Source organism: Notolepis coatsorum (genome assembly GCF_963971535.1).
Source record: "Notolepis coatsorum genome assembly, chromosome: 14".
Taxonomy (NCBI): Eukaryota; Metazoa; Chordata; class Actinopteri; order Aulopiformes; family Paralepididae; genus Notolepis; species Notolepis coatsorum.
The window spans coordinates 18115954-18141392 of NC_140178.1; the positions used below are offsets into that span (position 1 = coordinate 18115954).

Consider the following 25439-nt stretch of genomic DNA (forward strand, 5'->3'; position numbering starts at 1 on the left):
TACTGTATGCGGGTGGCTGTGATCTCTGTACCATGTGGTGTCTGTCATACGATGGAACCGTGAGTTGTTGATATGTCTCTGCGCCTCTGACACCAAGACACATTTCTGTATACATTCACTGTGGAGAGAGGTGTCCCCCAGGGCTCCGTGCTTGGTCCGTTACCGTTTATCATGTACCGCCTCCCACTCGGTCAGATCATCCAGAAACACGGCCTCCACTTCCATTCTCACGCCAGTGACACCCAGCTTTACCTCCGCCCCACTGCTTCCTTCCCTTCCTCCCCCTCCCTGCCTCCAGGAAATCAAATACTGGCTGACCACCGTTCTTCAAACTGCTCCCTACACCCTACCTGACTAACCTACTGCTCCCTACACCCTACCTGACTAACCTACTACTGCACCCTACACCCTACCTGACTAACCTACTACTGCACCCTACACCCTACTTGACCAGCCTACTGCACCCCTACACCCTACCTGACCAGTCTACTCCATCTTACACCCTACCTGACCAACTTACTGCACCCCTACACCCAACCTGACCAGTCTACTCCATCTTACACCCTACCTGACCAGCCTACTCCATCTTACACCCTACCTGACCAACCTACTCCATCTTACACCCTACCTGACCAACCTACTCCATCTTACACCCTACCTGACCAACTTACTCCATCTTACACCCTACCTGACCAACTTACTGCACCCCTACACCCTACCTGACCAACCTACTCCATCTTACACCCTACCTGACCAACCTACTCCATCTTACACCCTACCTGACCAACTTACTGCACCCCTACACCCAACCTGACCAGTCTACTCCATCTTACACCCTACCTGACCAACTTACTGCACCCCTACACCCAACCTGACCAGTCTACTCCATCTTACACCCTACCTGACCAGTCTACTCCATCTTACACCCTACCTGACCAACCTACTCCATCTTACACCCTACCTGACCAACCTACTCCATCTTACACCCTACCTGACCAGCCTACTCCATCTTACACCCGACCTGACCAGCCTACTTCATCTTACACCCTACCTGACCAGCCTACTCCATCTTACACCCTACCTGACCAGCCTACTTCATCTTACACCCTACCTGACCAGCCTACTCCATCTTACACCCTACCTGACCAGCCTACTCCTATCTCTCCAGCATCTATCTCTCCAGTATCTATCTCTCCAGTATCTATCTCTCCAGCATCTATCTCTCCAGTATCTATCTCTCCAGTATCTATCTCTCCAGTATCTATCTCTCCAGTATCTATCTCTCCAGTATCTATCTCTCCAGCATCTATCTCTCCAGTATCTGTCTCTCCAGTATCTATCTCTCCAGTATCTATCTCTCCAGTATCTATCTCTCCAGTATCTATCTCTCCAGTATCTATCTCTCCAGTATCTATCTCTCCAGTATCTATCTCTCCAGTATCTGTCTATCCAGTATCTGTCTATCCAGTATCTATCTCTCCAGCATCTATCTCTCCAGTATCTGTCTCTCCAGTATATATCTCTCCAGTATCTATCTCTCCAGTATCTATCTCTCCAGTATCTGTCTCTCCAGCATCTATCTCTCCAGTATCTATCTCTCCAGTATCTATCTCTCCAGTATCTATCTCTCCAGTATCTATCTCTCCAGTATCTATCTCTCCAGTATCTATCTCTCCAGCATCTATCTCTCCAGCATCTATCTCTCCAGTATCTATCTCTCCAGCATCTATCTCTCCAGTATCTATCTCTCCAGTATCTATCTCTCCAGTATCTATCTCTCCAGTATATATCTCTCCAGTATCTATCTCTCCAGTATCTATCTCTCCAGTATCTATCTCTCCAGTATCTATCTCTCCAGTATCTATCTCTCCAGTATCTATCTCTCCAGTATCTATCTCTCCAGCATCTATCTCTCCAGTATATATCTCTCCAGCATCTATCTCTCCAGCATCTATCTCTCCAGTATATATCTCTCCAGTATCTATCTCTCCAGTATCTATCTCTCCAGTATCTATCTCTCCAGTATCTATCTCTCCAGTATCTATCTCTCCAGTATCTATCTCTCCAGTATCTGTCTCTCCAGTATATATCTCTCCAGCATCTATCTCTCCAGTATCTATCTCTCCAGCATCTATCTCTCCAGTATCTATCTCTCCAGTATCTATCTCTTCAGCATCTATCTCTCCAGTATCTATCTCTCCAGTATCTATCTCTCCAGTATCTATCTCTCCAGTATCTATCTCTCCAGTATATATCTCTCCAGCATCTATCTCTCCAGTATCTATCTCTCCAGTATATATCTCTCCAGTATCTATCTCTCCAGTATCTATCTCTCCAGTATATATCTCTCCAGCATCTATCTCTCCAGTATCTATCTCTCCAGTATATATCTCTCCAGCATCTATCTCTCCAGTATCTATCTCTCCAGCATCTATCTCTCCAGTATATATCTCTCCAGTATCTATCTCTCCAGTATCTATCTCTCCAGTATATATCTCTCCAGCATCTATCTCTCCAGTATCTATCTCTCCAGTATCTGTCTCTCCAGTATCTATCTCTCCAGCATCTATCTCTCCAGTCGCCTTTTACAATAAAATGTTTTTACGGCATGGCGCCGAAGGGGTCAAGCCATCTAGAACAGGGTCTGTCCCCACAAAAAAAAACGACCAATCACAGCTGGCGCTGCTATGTGCATACAGCTCATGCGGCGTAAATCACTTCCACAAAGCCGACCAATCACAGCTCACGCACAAGGTCAACACGGAGCTGTCGCTATAGCCGTCTGGTTAAGCCACTGAGGAACCGCACAACAGTGATTTGACCCTCTTTGCGCCGCCCCTGTGCCTCAAATAGATCCGCTATCAACTCTATCTTTAATCTTTCAAAATGTTCAGTTGCTATCGCTATTAGCTCTATCTTTAATCTTTCAAAATGTACTGTTGCTATTGCATGCACTCATCTGTGTTTCACTACACACATGAGTGCATGCTTACCAACTGTCCGTCTGCAACACTACTATCACCAACATCTAAGAAGGGAGATCCCCCCTTGAATGGCCCTTCTAAGGTTTCTCTCCTCCACACTGCCTGTGGAGCTTTTTTCCCTATTGTTAGGTTTTAGTGAGTTTTTCCTTACCTTCGCGTGGGGTATCTCTGGGAGTGCTTGCATTCTTTCATTTATTTGCATTCATCTAAAAATGTTTGGACCTTATGGTGTTCTTGTTCTGTTCTTGACTTATTGTTATGTTTTCTTCTTGACTTGTTTAAAGAAGACCTGTACGGCCCATGGGGACATTAACGTGTGTTGTCGGGCCCTATAAATAAATTTGATTTGATTTGATTTTTATTTGATTTCTGATGTATCCGTGATTCTGATCAAAAGTAGAAAAGACGGGGCGTTACTCACAGACAGTCCAGGAATTCCCGGTGGGCCGGTGGGGCCAGTGGTTCCGGTCAGACCCTATAGAGAACAAACACAACCGGTCAGTTTATGAAGTCAAACATCTGAGGAGACACAGTGTCTGTGTTCAAAACAGACACATCCTTTTATTAGCACGATAATTGAAGTTGAGTTGCGGCGCACGTACACATTTTTATTTTGTATGCTTGTATACATGTTTGTTGTCCTGAGACCAAGGACCACAATGTAAACAAGTCCTCTGACTTTATAGCGTTTGTATCCTTTTTTTTTTTTTTGATACACTTTTTCTCCCATTTTCTATATTTTCTCCCATCCCAATTTCGTATCATCCAATCCAACCCTCCCCTGTCACGAACGCTGTTTCTTGCCTCCCACAAGCCGGCTGCAATGTGGACTAAGTCATACATAGCACAAGTCCCCTCCGGCACTTGAGGTAACAGCAGTCGCATCTTTTCACCTGCGCAGCTCGACCTCTCAGTGGCGAGGAGTAACGCGTGGGAGGCTCACGCTGCCCCCGACACTTCCTGATTCTACTGCGCAGGCGCACCAACCGACCTGTAGGAGTCGCTGTCCACAACGCCCGATCCCCACCCATCAGTTTCCCACCCCCTAATACGGCCAATGTGTATTACTGCGGACGACCAGCTAAACTGAAAGCAAATGTGGAGCGCTGGGCTCGAACAGGCAAGCCCAGCGTCTCCAGATTTCGTGGCGAGCGCCTTGCCCACTACGCCACGTAGCCGCCCATAGCGTTTGTATCCTTGATGTCGTTTGTCTGAGATGCATATCTTTTTGTAATATCGTGTATCTACAATTACAAACGTCAAATAAATAAATCCAAAAAAAATAAAATAAATGCACTGTTGTACATGCTACAGTATCATACAGAGTTATATGGGTGTATAGACTATAGTATGAGGTATAGGTAGTTATGATAATTATCATTACTGTGATTACAGTGTGGGGCCGTTGTAGACAGTGAAAGCAGTAGGGAGGTATAAATTGATTATAGGCAACAGAGCGTGCGCCACTGCAGAGGAGAACAGGCTGTGCTTCAAGAAACAATACATCTTGTAGAACAACACAGCATTAACGACGCCGTGATATCTATATGGATTGTTGAAGCTGTTTTCTTCTCAATTGTGGACTATGGTGGATGTGATTTATAGGCATGATGTGGCTTCGACTCTTAAACCGCTGGACTCTGTCTGTCATCCTGCCCTCAGATATATCACTGGTGACTAGGGATGCTCGATAATATTGGCTTTTTTACTGATACCGATATACCGATATTGTCCAACTCTTAATTTCCGATATCAACCAATATCAACCGATATCACATTTTAATGCCGATATCGGCCGATAATATCGGTAGGCCGATAATATCGGACATCATTTCTATAGAAATGTAAAAAAAAAAAAAAAAAAAAAAAATTTGAAAACCGATACCGATATTTTCCGATATCACATTTTAATGCCGATATCGGCCGATAATATCGGTAGGCCGATAATATCGGACATCCCTACTGGTGACAGATACGATACCCACCACTGTGTCCTTGGATGGCCTTCTCTGGTTGAAATGCGTAACTATCATTGGTATTTCTTAATTTTTAAAGCCCTTATTGGTAAACGTCCCTCTTACATCACATCACTGTTGGAATGGAATCTTGGAACCTATTCTACACGTTCAAATGACCGGTTGGTTCTTAGGGTTCCTCCAGTTTGCTCTGAACCAGGAAAAACGGCTTTTTCCTTTGATGCTTCCGACGCCCTCCGACTGACTCTGAAGCTGAAGGTTCTTCCTTCTTTTGCTGCATTTAAAAGTATGATCTGTGTGTGTCTGTGTCGACTTGTAACTGTCTTAGCTGATTTTCTTATAGTTTATCGTGCCTATATGTATAAAATTGCTGATAGACTGCCTTGTTTTACATTTGGTCATTTAGCTGAAACGCTTTTATCCAAAGCGACTTGCAAGTTCTGTACGACAAGTCATCAGGAAGGGTACAACTCTGTCAGCTGAGTAACAATGTTCATCAAACAGTCTTGAAACATGGGTGCTACAATCTTGAGTGCATAGTAGTAGAGACATATTAGCATAGTAGGTAGTAATATAGGCAAGGAAGATTATTTAGTGGAAAAGTGCATGATAGTAGAAGGTTATTTCCAAAAAAAATTATCCTTCATTTCAGATATTGATTGTAAGCTCGTCGTTGCTGCACAGGAGGGTAACCTCAGTGGCCTACGAGTATAAAAAAAAAGGTTTGAAATTAAATGATATGAAAGTAAATATCTACCCCGTCTCCTTTGATTCCGTTGGTGCCCTGGTTTCCGGGCAGGCCTCGGTCTCCCTTCTCTCCGTGTTCCCCTGGAGGCCCGATCAGACCGATCAACCCCCCGTGGCCCTGCGGAGGGAGGCAAGAACGGGAGTCAACACAGCGGCCACTACCGCACCGCTGTCCAGGCTGGAGGCCGAGATACGCTTCAACGCCGGCTGTCGCCGATATTTTGCACGTGGGAGCTGAACCGAAGGAGGGAGGGAGGGGGAGAGGGGGAGAGAGATAGAGGGAGAGAAAGAGAGGGGGAGGGGGGAGATAGAGGGAGGGAGGGTGGGAGCGAATGAGAGAGAGGGGGGGTAGGGAGAGAGAGAGAGAGAGAGAAGAGATGGAGAGAGAAGAGATAGAGAGAGAGAGAGAAGAGATGGATGGAGAGAGAGAGAGGGGAAGAGGGAGAGAGGTAAGGAAAAAAGAGGGAGCGAGGGATGGAGGGAGGGAGAGAGTGTACTGGAGGAGAGGGAGGGAGAGAGTGTGAGAAGGAGAGGGTGGGCAAGAAGAAGTGAGAGAGGGAGGAAAGGAGGGAGAGAAGTAGGGAGAGATAATGGTGGAAGAGGAAGAGATAGAGAAAGGAAAGGAGAAAAGAGGGGAGAGAGGGAAAGGAGGGGGGAGAGGAGGAAGAGAGCAGTACAGTGCCAAACCACTAGGTGGCCGTGCAGCGTTGCGTTGTACAATACTGGCTATATCTTCGCACTTCCTCGGCCGGTCTTTCTTCTGATTGGGTCCATGTTTGTAACGTAGTTAATCACGATCGATAACGGAACGCTCCGAACGAGCTCCCGAGATGATAAATGGTCAATACGGAAGTACATCAGAGGAACACCGGAGCAGCTTGCGTCGATTGGACGCGCGGTTACATTTTTGGTCAACCGCATGTAGGCGTCTTCGGCAGGCTCGCCTTCGCAACCACTTTGACGACGTCTGAGTATAAATTAGGCATTAATGATCGGGCTAAAAACCAACACGACACTCACCTTGTCTCCCGCCCGTCCGCCGTCTCCCCTCAGTCCCAGCAGTCCCGTCGGCCCCTGTGAACGACAGCGGGACTTTTGAATTGGGTAATTGAATACGTGCATTTGTGATATACCGAAACGGCCTCCGCTCATTTCCGAGGCTCCGGTGTCAGCAGAGAGTGTTGTGTAAAAGGGTCTCACCATGGGTCCTGGAGGTCCGGTCATTCCCGGTGGGCCGTTTAACCCTTGTTCCCCCTGGAGATAAAAAACAAACACAAGCGTATAGCACGGAACTAACGTCAGCCCGGTGTTGCACTATAGTGACTCTGAAGGCGCCACGGCCCCACAAACACAACCGGTCAATGCGGTCGATCCGCCTCGGCCGGTACCTGCGATCGCCGGGGCTTAGGTTCCACATGAGTGCTACGAGGACATTGAAACGTACACACGTAGTGCAAACACAGCCATCCGATATACGAAACCAAGCACCATACCGTTAACGAGGATAAGTGTGTGTCGAGAGTGTGTGGCGTTACTGACCGCAGACCCTGGGATGCCTCTCAGGCCCTCCGTACCGGGATTCCCCGACTGTCCTTGGGGCCCCGTCGGCCCCGTCGTCCCCACGAGACCCTCTGAACCTGCGCCCCCCTGCAGGACAGGAGCAGTGAGAGAGAGAGAGAGAGAGAGAGAGAGAGAGAGAGAGAGAGAGAGAGAGAGAGAGAGAGAGAGAGAGAGAGAGAGAGAGAGAGAGAGAGAGAGACAGACAGACAGACAGACAGACAGACAGACAGACAGAGACAGACAGACAGACAGACAGACAGACAGACAGACAGACAGACAGACAGACAGACAGACAGACAGACAGACAGACAGACAGACAGACAGACAGACAGACAGACAGACAGACACAGACAGACAGAAGGGCGTCAGGAACAAAATAAGATATGATGGAGATAATGATGGGGTAAAACAGCGAGGACACTTGCAGAGCTCAATCGTTCACTCGTCGTTACCTTGGATCCCTTCAGTCCTTGCTTCCCTTCTTTCCCCGCAGGTCCCAGGTGACCCTGAAGAGAGGGGAGGAGAGAGTGGGGGGGGGGGGGGGGGGGGGGGGCGGGGTTTAGAGGCTATGCCTAATGAGTGTTACAAATATTTTCCCTTGCTTAGCTTTAGCTAATACGGCAGAGGTAATTTAAATCCCTGGAGACGTTCGAGTGTACAGGCACACAAATGCATGGAGAGACATTCGCGCACACAAGCGTAATTTATATAAGCACGCACCATATACAGTATACACTATATTTACAGATACACTATACACACACACACACACACACACACACACATAAGAGGACTCACCCTTCGCCCAGGGGGGCCTGAAGGGCCCGGCTCTCCAGAGGCTCCCGCGGGTCCCTGCAGAGAGGAGAAGAAGGGGTTAAAAGTTGAAACGAAGTCACAAAGAAGACACCAAGAAGAAATCTCAGTAGCCACGATGAATAAGTAAAACATCGCAGTGTGTGAAGAAGAAGAACAAAGGTCTTGGCAAAGTGTTTCTTCATCCGAGCAACGTGTAAGAAGTGTATACTCACTGCTTTGCCCGGATCTCCATCATCTCCTTTGCCTCCGGGTCCACCGTCCACGCCCTGGAAAACAAGGACGCACGGTGTCACAGATTGTGAAGCGTTCTCGCCATAAGGCCGAGATATGGTTCAATGTCGGCTGGCGCTGATATTTCGAGCGTGGGAGCTAGACCGACATACTTCCACGTCAGTTGAACGCGTGGATTGCAGTACAGCGCCAAACCACTAGGTGGCTGTGTTTTGCGTCGTGTTCTACAGATGGCTATAACGCAACGCTCCGACCGAGCTCCCAAGTTGATCGATGGTAAATACGGAAGTACGTCAGAGGAACACGCACGCTACCTAGCCCAGGCCAGGGCAGCGGCCAATCACAGCTCTAGCGCTGTACGCGTCAGCTTGCGTTGTTACATTCTTGGTGTAACTAAATTAGGCATTAGGTTGAATTGGTCAGGTGCCACTGCTCGTGAGCCACCACTAGGGGCAGAGTGGCTACCTGTGAGTGAACGGGGCAACGAGTTAGTGACGTTGCCAGTCTGTGAGGTATTTCACATTATGAGAAATCATATGAGGTCAGAAGAGAAATAACTGGAAGGTTGTGGGTTAGATTCCCCAGGCACTTAGCTCCCCAACTGCTCCAGTGGAGCCTTTTTTTTTTAACCTTTATTTAACCAGGCAGGTCAATTAAGAACAAATTCTTATTTACAATGACGGCCTGTTGAGAGGACAAAAGGGCCTCTCGGAGGGTAAAAGGGGACAATAAATTAAATAGAAAAGAGACAGACGTTACATACATCACAGAGGTAAGGGAAATAATTACAACACACATCAAACAAACAAACCAAATAAAATTATAGAACAGAACAGACAGTTCTCGGTGACAGTTGCAGGTGTGTGTAACATCTCTGCAATACAGTCCTTAAAAGTAGTGAGGGGGATCAATTGTGTCCATTTTCCCGAAGTCTTTTGCATCTCATTCCAGCAGCTGGGAGCCTCGTGGTGGTCCACAGAGCAGAGGACTGTGGTCGTACTGGCTGGCAGCCAGGTGTGAATGTATTGTAAACTGTGTGTCGACGGCATACATGAATGATGAAATCAATAAAGATACTGGATGGACAGTAGCCTATTGATTGTAAAAGAACTACATTATTTATCAACAGTAATGATTATATATTAACTTGATCGATGGACAAGTGATTTTTGTTTGCAGACGATTTTGGTGGAAGACAAACACCGTTTTAAATTGTTAATTAACCCGCTCACTGCCGCACTACCAAACGGTTAACCCTTTCACTGCGACAACACACAGCAGGTTAACCCTTTCACTGCGACAACACACAGCAGGTTAACCCTTTCACTGCCACACAACAGCCGGTTAACCCTTTCTCTGCCACACGACAGAAGGTTAACTGTCGATTGTGTGATGGTAAAGGGTTAACCGGCTGTCGTGTGGCAGTGAAAGGGTTAAGGGTTTATTGCAATAAGGGGGTAAGACCTGTGTTGTATGAGTTTTCAGGTTAGGTGTTATTGTACTTATTTTTAGGGTGTCCTGTCTCGTGTACATGTCCATTCGTGTTTTTGTGCCTTTTTATGTTCCATGTATGGACCACAATGGAAACAAGCCATGGCTTTATTGTGTTTTATTCATTTTTGACCAGCGTAATGACACTGTTATTGTTTTTTTTTTTTAATGTTTGTCCTACGATTGTGTCAAAATAAAGTATTCAATCAATTCAATCAATCAAATCTTGCTTCTTCCTATTCCGATTTGATCTTACTTTTTTTTCTTTAAGCTAATTTTCTTTGCAAAATTTTTGTATCTTGATTATTTTCATTGTTGTTCGAAATAAACCATTCATTCATCCATTCAAACTGGAGATTATTAGCTTATTCCTCTATGTACACTCAACGTGACTGTAAATGACGGAAACCTCAGTTGCCTTTCGAGTTTAAATAAAGGTTTGATTCATTCATTCATTCATTCATACAGGCTGAAACGGCGCTTTACTTACGCTAACGCCCGCCTCGCCAGGGGACCCCGAATCTCCAGGGAATCCTATGGGGCCCTGTGGGTGAGAGGAGGTGGTGAGAGGGCACATCACATGCTGCAGCACAGTAACATGTGGTGCCACACTGAGGTGCCATCCAGGCCGAGGGCAGGTCTCTTGACGAGTGGCCCAGACAGAGAGAGAGACTCACTGGGTTGCCTTTGGATCCGTCCTCCCCTGGTATTCCTCTGATTCCTGCAGGTCCAGCAGCCCCGGGGGGCCCAAAGTCCCCCTTCTCCCCGAAGTCGCCTTTACCACCCTGGGATCACAGGCCATGGTTAGGTTAGATTAGATTAGATTAGGTTAGATTAGATTAGATTAGATTAGATTAGATTAGATTAGATTAGATTAGATTAGATTAGATTAGATTAGATTAGATTAGATTAGGTTAGGTTAGATTAGATTCAAATGTTTTGTCATCATACAGCACAAGTACAGTACAACGCAAAGACGTTTGACATCTAACCAGAGTGCAAATGTAACAGTAAAGTGTAATATACAATGTACATGTGATTAAACTGGGTATAAAATACTAACCTTCTTACTGTCTAATACTATCATGCACTCTTCCTACTATACTAATATGTATTTATTTACTACTATGCACTCAACACTGCAGCACCCAAGTTTCAACACTGTTTGATGGACAAGTTACTCAGTTGTAATAATTGTACTCTTCCTGCTGACCTGTCGTACAGAACTTGTAAGTCGATTTGGATAAAACCGTCAGCTAAATGACAAAAACGTAAAATGTAAAATATATAAATTAGTATTACTGAGTAATAGTGCTAATCAGATGTATGTACAGTGTTGTATTTATTAATATGTATAGTGATACACGTACAGTGTATACAGTGTATACAGTGAGACACTATGGTAGTAAGTCGTACTGGCCAGCAGCGTAACTAGTAAGAGTAGGTGTACAGGTATAGATATAGTATCTACAGATATGTAAAAATGATTATATTATGCAGGTATGTGACAGATGTGGATAGGTTTATATATGGTAAGAATAAATAAATATATACGCAATATATACAGCATTATCGTACATGGGTTAGGTTATTATATGCAGGTGTATATGCAGGTATATTCAGACAGATATTGATATATATATATATTAGGGCTGTCCCCGACTAAGGATTTGGATGGTCGACTATGATTGGCCAAAATGTGCAGTTAGTCGACTACTGGTCGACAAAAAAAAGTATAATATTTTTTTTTAAATATATTTTTTTTTAATTAAAAATTTGTTATCATTCCATTTGGGCTGTGGGGGGTGCTTAATGTCTGAAGGAGTCGACGGAAGGCTTCTTGTCCTCTGCAAAAGCATGCAATTGGTCCACTGATGGATACATCTTGATATTTGTCTAGTCTAGTGTGTTCATTAGATGGGTGAAATCCTCTTTCAGTGCCTCTGTGCCTGTTTTCATAGGCAGTTAGCCTCTGGTATGCGTGCCATTAGCGATAGCCACGCTTCTAGGCCTCTTTTCTTTTGGAAAGAATGATGATAAAAAAATTTAAAATAATTTTATTTTTTATTTTTTTAATTATATTCGACTAAGAGGTTGGCCAGTCGACTACGGCTCCTTTTGACCGATTAGTCAACTAATCGACTAATAGGGGTCAGCCCTAATATATATATATATATGCTGTAAATATACATATATATATGGTATATACAGCACTAGAGAGAGAGAGACAAGGTGACTCACAGCTGAGCCGGTCACTCCGACCGGTCCTGGGTTTCCTGCCTCTCCGTCCTCGCCCTGGAAGAGAGAGAGGACACAACAGGTGAGACGCTGACACACCTTAACCCTTTCACTGCCGCACTACCAAACGGTTAACCCTTTCCCTGCGACAATACACACACGGTTAACCCTTTCACTGCCACACTACAGCAGGTTAACCCTTTCACTGCCACCCTACAGAAGGTTAACCCTTTACTATCGGCAACCGTCGGTAGTGTGATAGTAGACGGTTAACCTTCTGTAAAGTGAATGGACATGCATAGACACAGGCACACGTGCACACACACACACACACACACACACATACACACACACACACACACAGGTGCACAATATAACACACAATCATACACACAAGAGACACAGAGACAAACACACACATGCACATACACACACACATACTGTACACGCAAACAAACAAACATATATCAACGTACTGTCTCTACAAACACACATACAAACACACACACACGCGTTGATCATGTTTCAAAACATCTGCCAGCATACAATAGCTCTATTCTTTACACAGACGTTTAGCCTATTCATTTCTAGTGGCATTCGTAATCTCATGGGCCGTTTTTGAACATTCAGGGCCATTTTTGCCCCAAACCTGACACACGTGCACGTGCACAAACACACACTCAAATACATGCACACACACACACACACACACACACACACACACACACACACACACACACACACACACACACACACACACACACACACACACACACACACACACACACACACACACACACACACACACACACGAACGCGCACGCACACACACACACACACACACACACACACACACACACACACACTCCCTCTTTCTCGCCACTAATGAGAAACACTGACCTTCTCTCCAACGGTCCCAGGTTGACCAATTCCTCCGGGCATTCCAGCTGGACCCTGTGGCAGGTGGAGAGAACAGTTTGACCCAAAACATCACAATATAATATATATAGATTTAGTTTTTGGTGCTACAGTTCTTAGTGGAGGATTTATTTATATATATTTTTTTTTACATAGACACATTTCTGTCAGCAGTTGGGCTCACAGGGCTCACAAGATGAAATTGGACCAGCATTATCACAGAGCCAGGAGGAAATATTAAGTGTCAGGTTTGCCGGGGCGGATAGCATCTGAGTCACATAGTGGGGTGTATAATAATACATTCTCTCTCCTTCTGTCTCTCTGTCTCACTCTGTGTGTATGTGCGGGTGTGTGCCTTTGTGTAGATATGTATGTATGTGTGTGTGTGTGTGTGTGTGTGTGTGTGTGTGTGCGTGTGCGTGTGCGTGTGTGTGTGTGTGTGTGTGTGTGTGTGTGTGTGTGTGTGTGTGTGTGTGTGTGTGTGTGTGTGTGCGTGTGCGTGTCCATGTGCGTGTGTGCATGTTTGAATGCATGTGTGAGCGTGCATGTTAATACATTGTGCTGGGCTGTCTTGGAACCAACCCCAAGAAAAGCGTATTCTACTGTAACTCTCCTGCTGTCAACTCAGACTGAGTGGGTCTGAGTGTGCTATACTGTACTTTGTGCTCCCCTATCCGCTTGTCCTATTTTTTGAATGTACTGTCCTGTCCTGTTGTGCCTTTTTGTATTTGTGTATTTTATAGGACATTGATTTTATGCTTTGACTGTACTGTACAGCACTTCGTTTGGCTCTCGAGCTTTTAAATGTGCTCTATAAATAAATTACTTGACTTGACTGACTTGACTGCTGTCAACTCAGACTGAGTGGGTCTGAGTTATCATACTGTATCTACCCCTCAGACTGAGTGAGGGTGAGTTATCCTACTGTATCTACCCATCAGACTGAGTGAGGGTGAGTTATCCTACTGTATCTACCCATCAGACTGAGTGGGGTTGAGTTATCTTACTGTATCTACCCATCAGACTGAGTGGGGGTGAGTTATCCTACTGTATCTACCCATCAGACTGAGTGGGGTTGAGTTATCTTACTGTATCTACCCATCAGACTGAGTGGGGGTGAGTTATCTTACTGTATCTACCCATCAGACTGAGTGGGGGTGAGTTATCTTATTGTATCTACCCTGCTGTCAACTCCTCTCCTCCCCCCCCCCCCTTCCCGTATCAATAATCCTCTCTATGGATCCCAGCGTCTCCCGCGTCCCTCTGCCTCCGCGCCCCGCCGCCGCACAGTGAAGTGCAGTCATTGTGCGGCTAAAGGCTGCTAAATAATTGACCCGAGTGGGCTGTTAAGAGGTGGCCATTACTAGAGGTAAATATAACCGCCTCTCTCAGGAGTGATAAGTCTAATACTCCTTAATGATTCATAGAGCGGTAAATATAACTATCTCTCTCTCTCTCTCTCTCTCTCGCCGGGATTATATTCTAATACCGCTTAATAATTCAACCCTCGTGGAGAGTCTGAGGGAAGGCAGAGGGGGCTGTAGACGAGGAGGCACTGCAGATGGAGGAGAGGAGGGTGGAGGACGGTGTGGGAGGATTAGTTTATTTTCTTTTTTGAGTTGTGATGAGTGGCTGTTTAGTTAGGATGAGTGGTTGTTTAGTTAGGATGAATGGTTGTTTATTTGGGAGTGTGTCTATGTTCCTACAGCCCTATGTTCCTACAGCCCTATGTTCATACAGCCCTATGTCTACATCCCTATGTTCCTACAGCCCTATGTTCCCACAGCCCTATGTTCATACAGCCCTATGTTCATACAGCCCTGTCTACATCCCTATGTTCCTACAGCCCTATGTTCATACAGCCCTATGTTCCCACAGCCCTATGTTCCTACAGCCCTATGTTTCCACAGCCCTATGTTCCTATAGCCCTATGTTTCCACAGCCCTATGTTCCCACAGCCCTATGTTCCTACAGCCCTATGTTTCCACAGCCCTATGTTCCTACAGCCCTATGTTTCCACAGCCCTATGTTCCTACAGCCCTATGTTCCTATAGCCCTATGTTTCCACAGTCCTATGTTTCCACAGCCCTATGTTCCTACATCCCTATGTTCCTACAGCCCTATGTTCCTACAGCCTTATGTTTCCACAGCCCTATGTTCCCACAGCCCTATGTTCCCACAGCCCTATGTTCCTACAGCCCTATGTTCCTACAGTATGTTCCTACAGCCCTATGTTCCTACAGCCCTATGTTCCCACAGCCCTATGTTCCTACAGCCCTATGTTCCCGTAGCCCTATGTTCCTACAGCCCTATGTTCCCGTAGCCCTATGTTCCCGTAGCCCTATGTTCCTACAGCCCTATGTTCCCGTAGCCCTATGTTCCTACAGCCCTATGTTCCTACAGCCCTATGTTCCTACAGCCCTATGTTCCTACAGCCCTATGTTCATACAGCCCTATGTTCCCCCAGCCCTATGTTCCTACAGCCCTATGTTCCCCCAGCCCTATGTTCCCGTAGCCCTATGTTCCTACAGCCCTATGTTCCTACAGCCCTATGTTCCTACAGCCCTATGTTCCTTGTTGTAGAGGCTACAGTACAATGTGATACCAGTACAGTGTGATACCAGTACAGTGTGATACCAGTACAGTGTGATACCAGTACAATGTGATACAAGTACAATGTGATACCAGTACAAGGTGATATCAGCACAATGGGATACAATGTGATGTCAGTGATACTGATGGAACATTGCCTATGCAGATGTAGTGGTTTAGACTCCTGAAACTAGAGGTGAAAGAGTTACTTCCATCACTACCCTCTGGCTGCCACTGTGACATAACTTCAGTGTTCACAATGATTTAGTGTTTCATGATGTAGCCTATGATGGATGAATCTGAAATGAACTCATCGGTAAAAAAAAACAAATGTTGTTTCGCTATCTATCGTCCTGCTGTGTCATCCTTTTTTGAGGCTCTTTTTTCAAATCATAGTGATTTGTGACGCTCTTGGGGTGAAGTATGGAGCCATTTCTTAGGCGTAACCTGGACAGGACGATTTGTGTTCAGCTGGAGTCTAACATTATTTCAAACATCTGCATTAGGCCACTCCCGAATTTCCCCAGGGGGTCGCTAAAGGAATATCTTATCTTATGTCTTTATTGCTGTAGTTTGGAGAATCCTGCTCCATTTCCAACCCTTTGCTTAATCAGCAGACTTCTCCGCTCCCCTGTGCTCTTTCCTACGGTCCATATGGGACTAATGATGACCGGGAGGATGCCACCCTCTCTGTGTCGCCACTTTGCCTCAAATACAGTAGATCCGCCGTCAGCTCTATTTTTTTATCTTTCAAAATGTTCAGTTGCTATCGCATGCACTTATCTGTGTTTACACATATGAGTGCATGCTTACCAACTGTTCGCCTGTTTTATTGCAACACTACTATCACCGACATCTGAGAAGGGAGATTTTTTCCTATTGCTAGGTTTTAGTGAGTTTTTCCTTACCTTCGCGTGGGGTATGTCTGGAAGTGTTGCATTTATTTAGAATTTATTAAAAAAAGATTTGGACATTATGGTGTTTTTGTTTTGTTCTTGATTTATTGTGATGTTTCTTCTTGACTTGTTTAAAGAAGACGTGTCCGGCCCATGGGGACATTAACGTGTGTTGTCGGGCCTTATAAATCAATTTGATTTGATTTAATCAGCACCTATAGACTGAGGGGAATGGTGTTGGTGTGGTGTGTGCTTGTCCTGTGCTCAAGGAGAGAAGTCTGCAGCAGAATGGAGAACAATCACTTGAATTAGTCGCCTCTTGCATGTGGTTTCTATTCACAGCAAGCACGGGGGATTGGAATCAAATGATGATACAGGGGGGGATTATCACTGAATGACAACCAAGTGAGCCAATGGGCTGTGGCTGAAAGTTCTGCTAGTAATTCCCCCAATTGACCTATCTGAAACCTCGCCCTCTTGTCTCGATCCTCCAATCAACAACTGTCGCTTTCCTCAGACAAACGGTTTCTCAGAGGAAGGCAACAGTTGTGATTGGGGGACCAAGAAAGTGGGCGGGGTTTCAGATAGATCAATTGGGGGAATTACTAGCAGAACGTTCGCACCACTGTAGCTGCAGTGATGCAAACATCAAAACCGGCTGCAGCATAAAACATCTTCAACACATCCAAGCATGCGAAAAATACGTGGGATTTCACCAGCCTACGGAAATGTAAACCGATCATTCATTGAGTTCCGTACACTGGCACTACCGAATTCCCCTACCGGTGCCCTCTAATCCTCACGATATCTGATGAACAAGCAGTAAGAGCAGCTATGAAGGCATGCGGTAATGTACCTCTCCTCCGCTGGCCCCTAGGGGGACCTCGTGGTCCGTGCTGTCCTGGGGGACCCTGTTGGAGAGAGAGATGAATTTTTCATGAAGGCAAACGATGCAACAATACAACACGGTAGACACACAGCACAATGCGTAAACACACAATACAACACAGGTGTGGGCTTGTACACATGCATGCAGACCATGGTAGGATACTATTCCGGAAAGGGCGCATTTTTACCCTCGAAAACCGATTGCGATGCGCGATTTCAATCGGGTTTCAAAACCGCTCCTGGCGTTATTCTTTAACCCTTTCACTGCCACACGACAGAAGGTTAACCCTTTACTATCACACAACCGACGGGTTAACCGACTGTTGTGTGGCAGTGAAAGGGTTAACCTGTGAATTGTCGCAGTGAAAGGGTTAACCGTTTGGTAGTGCGGCAGTGAAAGGGTTAAGACGTTCAGCCTGTTCATTTCTAGTGCCGTTTATAATCTCAGGGCTAGTTTCTGAACATTCGAGGCAATTTTTGTGCCAAACCCTTACGGGTTTCCTACCCTGAACACACGCATACGCACAATACACACACACACACACACACACACGCACGCACGTCGCACAGAAGGCTAAAGGTCGACTGGCACCTCATAGACTGGGCCATTAACGTGTACCTCATGCAACATGTAGGTCACTATGATCATTATCATTGTGACATGATGAAGACACACAGGACAGGATATTACCCTCACTATGACACAGTCACAGCTCTCTCTCTCGCCCTCTGCCTCTCTCTCTCTCTCTCTCTCTCTCTCTCTCTCTCTCTCTCTCGTTAATGAGGAGCCTATAGCCCGTGAGATGGAGAGCCATATTCATGGTGGAAATGGGAATTGTGACCCGACTCTATGACTCCTCTTTGCACCCGAGAGGACGATGAGCAATTAATCCTGGCTCTGCCTGGCTCCAGTCTGCACGGAGCAGATGTTGAGCTGAGCTCTGAGACACTCTGGAGTCTCCCAGTGAGTCTGGTGCTGCAAGGCTACTGAGACACACCACATACCATCTTCCAGAGAGAGAGAGAGAGAGAGAGAGAGAGAGAGAGAGAGAGAGAGAGAGAGAGAGAGAGAGAGAGAGAGAGAGAGAGAGAGAGAGAGAGAGAGAGAGAGAGAGATAAAGAGAGAGAGACAGGGAGGGAGAGAAAGGGAGAAAGAGAATAAGAGAGAGGGCAGGAGAGAGGGGAGAGAGAGAAAAGAGAGAGAGAGAAAGAGAGAAAGGGAGAGAGACAAGGGGATAGAGAGAGAGGGGAGAGAGAGAAGAGAGAGAGAAAAGAGAGAGAGAGAGGGAGGGAGATAAATGGAGAGAGAGAGAGAGAGAGAGAGAGAGAGAGAGAGAGAGATAGAGAGAGAGAGAGAGAGAGAGAGGTAGAGAGCGAGAGAGAGAAAGAGAAAGAGAGGAATGGAGGAGAGAGAGAGAAAGGGATTAGAGAGAAATTGATGGAGAGAGAGAGAAAGGGGAGTGAGAAAGGAACTCGGGGGGGACACATATCCATCAGTTGGAGAAAGAAATACTCCAGCATTAGAGAGAAATCCTGTGATCCACAACGTTTGCACATGAATGACGCTTCCCCACCGAGTTTCTCTCTCCCTCACTTTCTCTCTCCCTATCTCTCTCTCTCTCTCTCTCTCTCTCTCTCTCTCTCCCCCTCCCTCTCTCTCTCTCCCCCCTTCTCCTTTGTCTCTGTTCTGTCTCGATGCGCTCCCCTCCGTAAGCTGGCTGCGTGGAGGAGACGGGGCTGTGAGGAGGATCTCGTTGAGCGCGTGTTCACGCTCGACGGCGCTCCGAGACGACTGTCACAAAGGAGGCCGCTCATTAGACAGACGGGGCTGAGGCTAATCTGATTAGCAGCTGTCACACTGTCTTCCTTGCTCCTCTTCCTCCTCCCCCTACTCCTCCTCGCTTGCTTTCCACCGTTCCGCTGCCTCTTCTCCTCTCCTCTGTCACCCCCCCCCCCCCCTCCCTCCCTCCCTCCCTCCCTCCCTCTTCGTTTTTTTCTTTTTTTTTTACCAAGCAGGACCTTCCCCCGTGCACTGGGTCCGCCTCCTATCGCTCATCTAGTCGTTTGGTCTATTCTATAGAGATGTACTGTAATGCTCCATCACACACACACACACACGCACACGCACACACACACACACACACAGACAGACAGACACACACACACACAGACACACAGACACACACACACACACACCGCAGTAGCTCCACTGAGAAGCCTCAGGCTCACACGTATTCAATAGGTAGATCATAACATACGTTAAGCATATTGTGATACGATATCTATATATATAATATATAAGTCTTTTCCTGCACGTAGAAAGCTCTCCTAAGACATGATTGTATGTACTAAATGGTTGTTATAAGTGCTGCTGAAGAAGTGTTGTAAGGTATGTCATTAGGTTAGGTTAGATCAGATTAAAAATATATTGTCATCATACAGCACACAAGTACAGTACAACGAAAAGGAGTCTGGCATCCAACCAGAGTGCAAATGTAACAGTAAAGTGTAATAGTAATATACAATGTACAGGAGATTAAACTGGATATAAAATGTATAAATTAGTACTACTGCGTAATAGTGCTATTCAGATGTACGTGTACAGTGTTGTAGTATTAACATGTACAGTGATACAGGTATAAATACACTATGGTGGTAAGTCATACTGGCCAGCAGCGTAACTAGTTATAGTGGGTAAGGGATATGTACAGATATGGATAAATATATGGTAAGAATAAATATATAAAGTATTTACGGTATATATATACAGCATTATTGTACATGCTATCATACAGAGTTGTATGGGTTATATGCACGTGTATAAGTAGGTATATAAAATGATTATACGCAGGTATACAGACAGATGTGTCGGGAGCATAAGGTAAATGGGGGGGGGGGGGGGGGGGGGGGGGTGGTCGGTCCCAGCAGGGTGGGTTGCTAGATGAAGGGGAAAAGTTCTGAAGAATGCAGCGCCTGACATCCTTAAAGGAACACGCCACATTTAGGGAAATTGCTTACCGACTTCTCCAGAGAGAGACAAGAAGATAGATACCAGTTTCCTCTCTGTGCGTTCAGTAGAAAGCTATCTGCTGCACGTTAGCCTAGCTTAGCACAATGAATGGAAGAGGACATGGCCGGTTAGCCTTCGGGAGAGCTGTTCGTTGGACAATGCCTAGGCTAACGGCCATGTCAGCTTCCATTGATTGTGCTAAGCTAGGCTAACGTGCAGCCAGATAGCTTTCTACTGAACACACAGAGAGGAAACTGGTATCTATGTTCTTGTCCTCTCTCTGGAGAAGACGGTAAGCTAATTTCACAAAATATTGGCGTGTTCCTTTAACCAAACGAGTGACCAGAATAACGCTACTTCATTTTCACCAACAACATAGGGCTCTTGAACCATCGTTATATGGCGGTTGATTATTGGCGGGTTCCCGGCAAATGTCTCTCGTACTGGTCCCATCATGAGGCGTGGTATAGGGCACGGAAAACAAACCTACACATCGATAGGTAATTGCCTCCATACTTGGTAAATGGACTGCCTTCGGATGAGACGCTAAACCAAGGTCCTGACTGAATCTCGGTCGTTAAAGAACCCAGGACGCCTATCGCAAAGAGTAGGGGGTTCCCCGATGTTCCTGGCCAAATTCCCAATCAGGTCTCTGACATCAAGGCCGCCTAATCCTCCCTCCCCCTTAATTAACTGGTATCAATCGCTGTATCCTGAGCCGTTCAGCCATTGTGTATAGTGTGATGTGTGCCTGGTGCCAGTGTATGGTAGCCATTGAGCCTGCGTAGCCCAAGGTTGGGTGCTACCAGTGGTGGTGAAGGAGGCTATTTCCACCCTACATTGTGGGGAGCGCTTTGAGTGTCTAGAAAACATACGCCTCAAATTCACCCGTTCACGCACACATTCACACACTGGGGGGGTGGGGGCGACCACGCACGGTGCTGACCTGCTCATCGGGAGTTTGCTCAAGGACACTCGAACCGGGAACCTTTTGATTACCAGACGACCGCTCTACCTCCTGGGCCACTACCCCCTCTTCTTATTTAACTTTTAACCTTTAACCTTTATGTAAACAGCTGCACTCAGACGAGAGCTCTCTGAAACGCTGTCACTCACAACTCTTGCACATTGCATTTTTTCCCCATTATTGCACATTGCACATTACATACTTGTGTATTTTCTGTGGGAACTGTACACATAGCCATTTTGTTTAGAGTGTAATATCTGCGCATCCTGTTATCTGCACACTTTGTTAGAATTGTGTATAGTCATCTTGCTGTTATTTTATCTTATTTTATGTTATTCTATGCTCATTTTTTTTTTATATTATATTGGATGCTGCTATGGTCGAGGAACCACAACAAAGCGAACTTCACTCTTTTTTGCCGTAAAAGGTACCGAATGACGTGACAATAAAAGGAATCGGAGTCTGAACTCACCATCAGGCCGACGTGTCCGCTCTCCCCCTTCTCTCCGGACGGTCCTGGCATTCCCTGCAAAGCCAGAGGTCGGTTAGCAGAGTAGCTCCGGACGCCAAACAGGGACCAAGAGACAGACGGCGTACGGACAGACAGATCTGAGATCAGAGGCGAGCAGCAGATAGAGATACAGTGGTTCTTTCTGAAGGAGGGAGGGATTCTCACCTGGAGCCCCGTCGGCCCCTCTGCCCCCTTGAAGCCCCTGGCTCCCTCGTCACCCTTGGCGCCGTACATCCCCTGCTGACCGCGAGGCCCTGCTTCACCATCCACCCCCTGACACACAACACACACACAGGTCAGAACGATATACATACACACACACTGCGATGCACACAAACCACTTCCCAGGAGTTTCTATCCCCATCAGGAGGCTCAATGACTTTATGCAACACTAACCCATCCATCTACATTGATTGATTGATGGATTGACAATTGTATTAACAGATTGCAGAATGGGTACAATACAGTACGGCTCAATTAATACACACAATTGTTAAGGGGATGCAGACCAGAGAAAGACTTTCGTCTTGTTTACATCAGGGTCCCCCATTTTCAATTCATGGTAATTTCATTGCACACACATCCACACACTGACTTTAAACAAACACTCACCTTTAAGATTCACTTTAACACTACACCATATTTGATCTATTTTATTACAAAAAGATTTGCACTACATCCATACCTCAATTTAGCATTTTGCATTTAAAAAGTATTCATTCTTGTACATCATTGTTTGCATTTTGTACTTCATTCTCTACTTTAGGTTGTACTTTAGTTTGTATATTGTATATTTTGTATAGTGTTTGGACATTATTCTTTATTATTTTTACTGTATGAAGCACAATCTCAGGGGCTCATACAGAACCAAGCATTTCACTGTGACGTACACGTACCTTATATACGTGACAAATAAAACAAAACTTGAACTTGAAACTTGAAACGTGAAGCATTTCTCACACATTAAGGGGTTAACCTACCGCTGGCCCCGGCTGACCCAAGGGTCCTTGGATCCCATGAGATCCCGCGGGTCCCTAGAGGAGGAGGGGAGGAGACAGGTCAGTGCACTTTGAAGTCATCCGGCGGAAGAGAGAGACGTGCCGTTTGCCGACGAGCTCAGCGCACCAGCGGCGTGCGGGCAGGCCGTCATTATTATTCCTCAGAGTAATCTTGCACCAATTATGAGCTAATTTGTCATTCCTGGTGATGCAAGGCTTGGTTGAGTAATGACACTGGATTCAAACTCACGTGTTCTCCCTTGTCTCCTCTGCCCCCTTTTTGACCTGGTCCTCCTGTTTCTCCCTAAAGGACATAAACCACACACACACACACACACTTACACACACACATGTACACACACACACATGTACACACCACGTACACATGTACACACAAACACACACACACACACACACAACGCGCGCACACACAAACACACACACACACACACACACACACACACACACACACACACACACACACACACACACACACACACACACACACACACACACACACACATACACACACAGGCATGCTATAAAACCACAGATAGATACAAAGCCCTGCATGGAAATGCATACAGTACACACCTACAGGCACTACACAGTAATGTATACAGTCCAGACTATATCCAGTGGGCCGTAACCAAGTCGAGTCAAGTGTTCCTTTATGTATCCCCTTGGGGAAATTCGAGTATCATAGCAGCATGAGGGGTGGGGGGTAGGATAGGTAGTATTTTCGGTAGTAATAATAATAGAACAAAGTGCAAGTAATAAGCTAATAGTGATAACAGTAGTAGTAGTGAACAGTAGTGAGTGGCAGGATTCATAATAGTGATGATGGTATACATGGTCCAAACCGTAGTAACACACCAGTGTACCAGAGTCCATGCAGTGTTTATTATTAAGTCAGACAGTCCTAACAGTGTTTATTATTAAGTCAGACAGTGTTTATTATTAAGAGTCAGACAGTCCTAACAGTGTTTATTATTAAGCCAGACAGTCCTAACAGTGTTTATTATTAAGTCAGACAGTCCTAACAGTGTTTATTATTAAGTCAGACAGTCCTAACAGTGTTTATTATTAAGAGGCAGACAGTCCTAACAGTGTTTATTATTAAGTCAGACAGTCCTAACAGTGTTTATTATTAAGAGTCAGACAGTCCTAACAGTGTTTATTATTAAGAGTCAGACAGTCCTAACAGTGTTTATTAAGGAGTCAGACAGTCCTAACAGTGTTTATTATTAAGTCAGACGGTCCTAACAGTGTTTATTATTAAGAGTCAGACAGTCCTAACAGTGTTTATTATTAAGTCAGACAGTCCTAACAGTGTTTATTATTAAGAGCCAGCCAGTCCTAACAGTGTTTATTATTAAGAGTCAGACAGTCCTAACAGTGTTTATAAGAGTCAGACAGTCCTAACAGTGTTTATTAAGGAGTCAGACAGTCCTAACAGTGTTTATTAAGGAGTCAGACAGTCCTAACAGTGTTTATTAAGAGTCAGACAGTCCTAACAGTGTTTATTAAGAGACAGACAGTCCTAACAGTGTTTATTATTATTATTATTATTATTATTTCTTTTTTAATCTTTTTCCCCCTCCTTTTTCCAATTTTTCTCCCATCCCACTGTTAGTCGTTATGCCAATTCCCAACCCCCTTCCTGGTTGTTGCGCACTCCCCCTACTGTTGGTCCGGGAGGCCGGAGACTGTCACATGCTTTCCTCCGACACATGTGCAGCCAGCCGGCAGCCAGCCTGGCAGCGCAGATTCTCACCGGGAGAGTGTAACGTGTGGAAGGTCACACTACCTCCTCCAGATCCTACCCTCGGTGTGCAGGCGCCCCGACCGAACTGTAGGGGTCGCTGTCCACAACGCCCAGGACCCACCCATCAGCTTTCCCACCCCTAACACTGCCAATTGTGTTAGTATGAACGACCAGCCAAGCTGATAGCAACGCCGAGAGCTGGACTCGAACCCAGCGTCTCCAGCGTTGATGGCGAGCGCCTTGCCCACTACACCACCTAGCCGCCCCTAACAGTGTTTATTATTAAGAGTCAGACAGTCCTAACAGTGTGTTTATTATTAAGAGTCAGACAGTCCTAACAGTGTGTTTATTATTAAGAGTCAGACAGTCCTAACAGTGTTTATTAAGAGTCAGACAGTCCTAACAGTGTTTATTATTAAGAGTCAGACAGTCCTAACAGTGTGTTTATTATTAAGAGGCAGACAGTCCTAACAGTGTTTATTATTAAGAGTCAGACAGTCCTAACAGTGTGTTTATTATTAAGAGTCAGACAGTCCTAACAGTGTTTATTATTAAGAGGCAGACAGTCCTAACAGTGTGTTTATTATTAAGAGTCAGACAGTCCTAACAGTGTTTATTAAGAGTCAGACAGTCCTAACAGTGTTATTATAAAGGTTCAGACAGTCCTAACAGTGTTTATTAAGAGTCAGATAGTCCTAACAGTGTTTATTATAAAGGTTCAGACAGTCCTAACAGTGTTTATTATAAAGGTTCAGACAGTCCTAACAGTGTTTATTATAAAGGTTCAGACAGTCCTAACAGTGTTTGTTATTAAGGGTCAGACATATCTCCAGTCCTACCTTATCTCC

General features: G+C 45.6%; 1 pseudogene across 1 annotated transcript in view; it reads right to left on the reverse strand.

Annotated features, from left to right (window-relative positions):
• The window catches only part of LOC311240446, a 45547-nt pseudogene that overhangs the window by 14640 nt on the left and 5468 nt on the right, over window positions 1–25439 (reverse strand). The window contains exons 2-18 of the transcript XR_014621103.1: window positions 23074–23127; window positions 22806–22859; window positions 21991–22098; window positions 21787–21840; window positions 17306–17360; window positions 12944–12997; window positions 12047–12100; window positions 10483–10590; window positions 10296–10349; window positions 8296–8349; window positions 8066–8119; window positions 7720–7773; window positions 7247–7354; window positions 6908–6961; window positions 6728–6781; window positions 5718–5825; window positions 3406–3459 (exon numbers count right to left, since the gene is read on the reverse strand). The product of XR_014621103.1 is annotated as an uncharacterized misc_RNA (transcript). The remainder of the gene's footprint in view (window positions 1–3405; window positions 3460–5717; window positions 5826–6727; window positions 6782–6907; window positions 6962–7246; window positions 7355–7719; window positions 7774–8065; window positions 8120–8295; window positions 8350–10295; window positions 10350–10482; window positions 10591–12046; window positions 12101–12943; window positions 12998–17305; window positions 17361–21786; window positions 21841–21990; window positions 22099–22805; window positions 22860–23073; window positions 23128–25439) is intronic.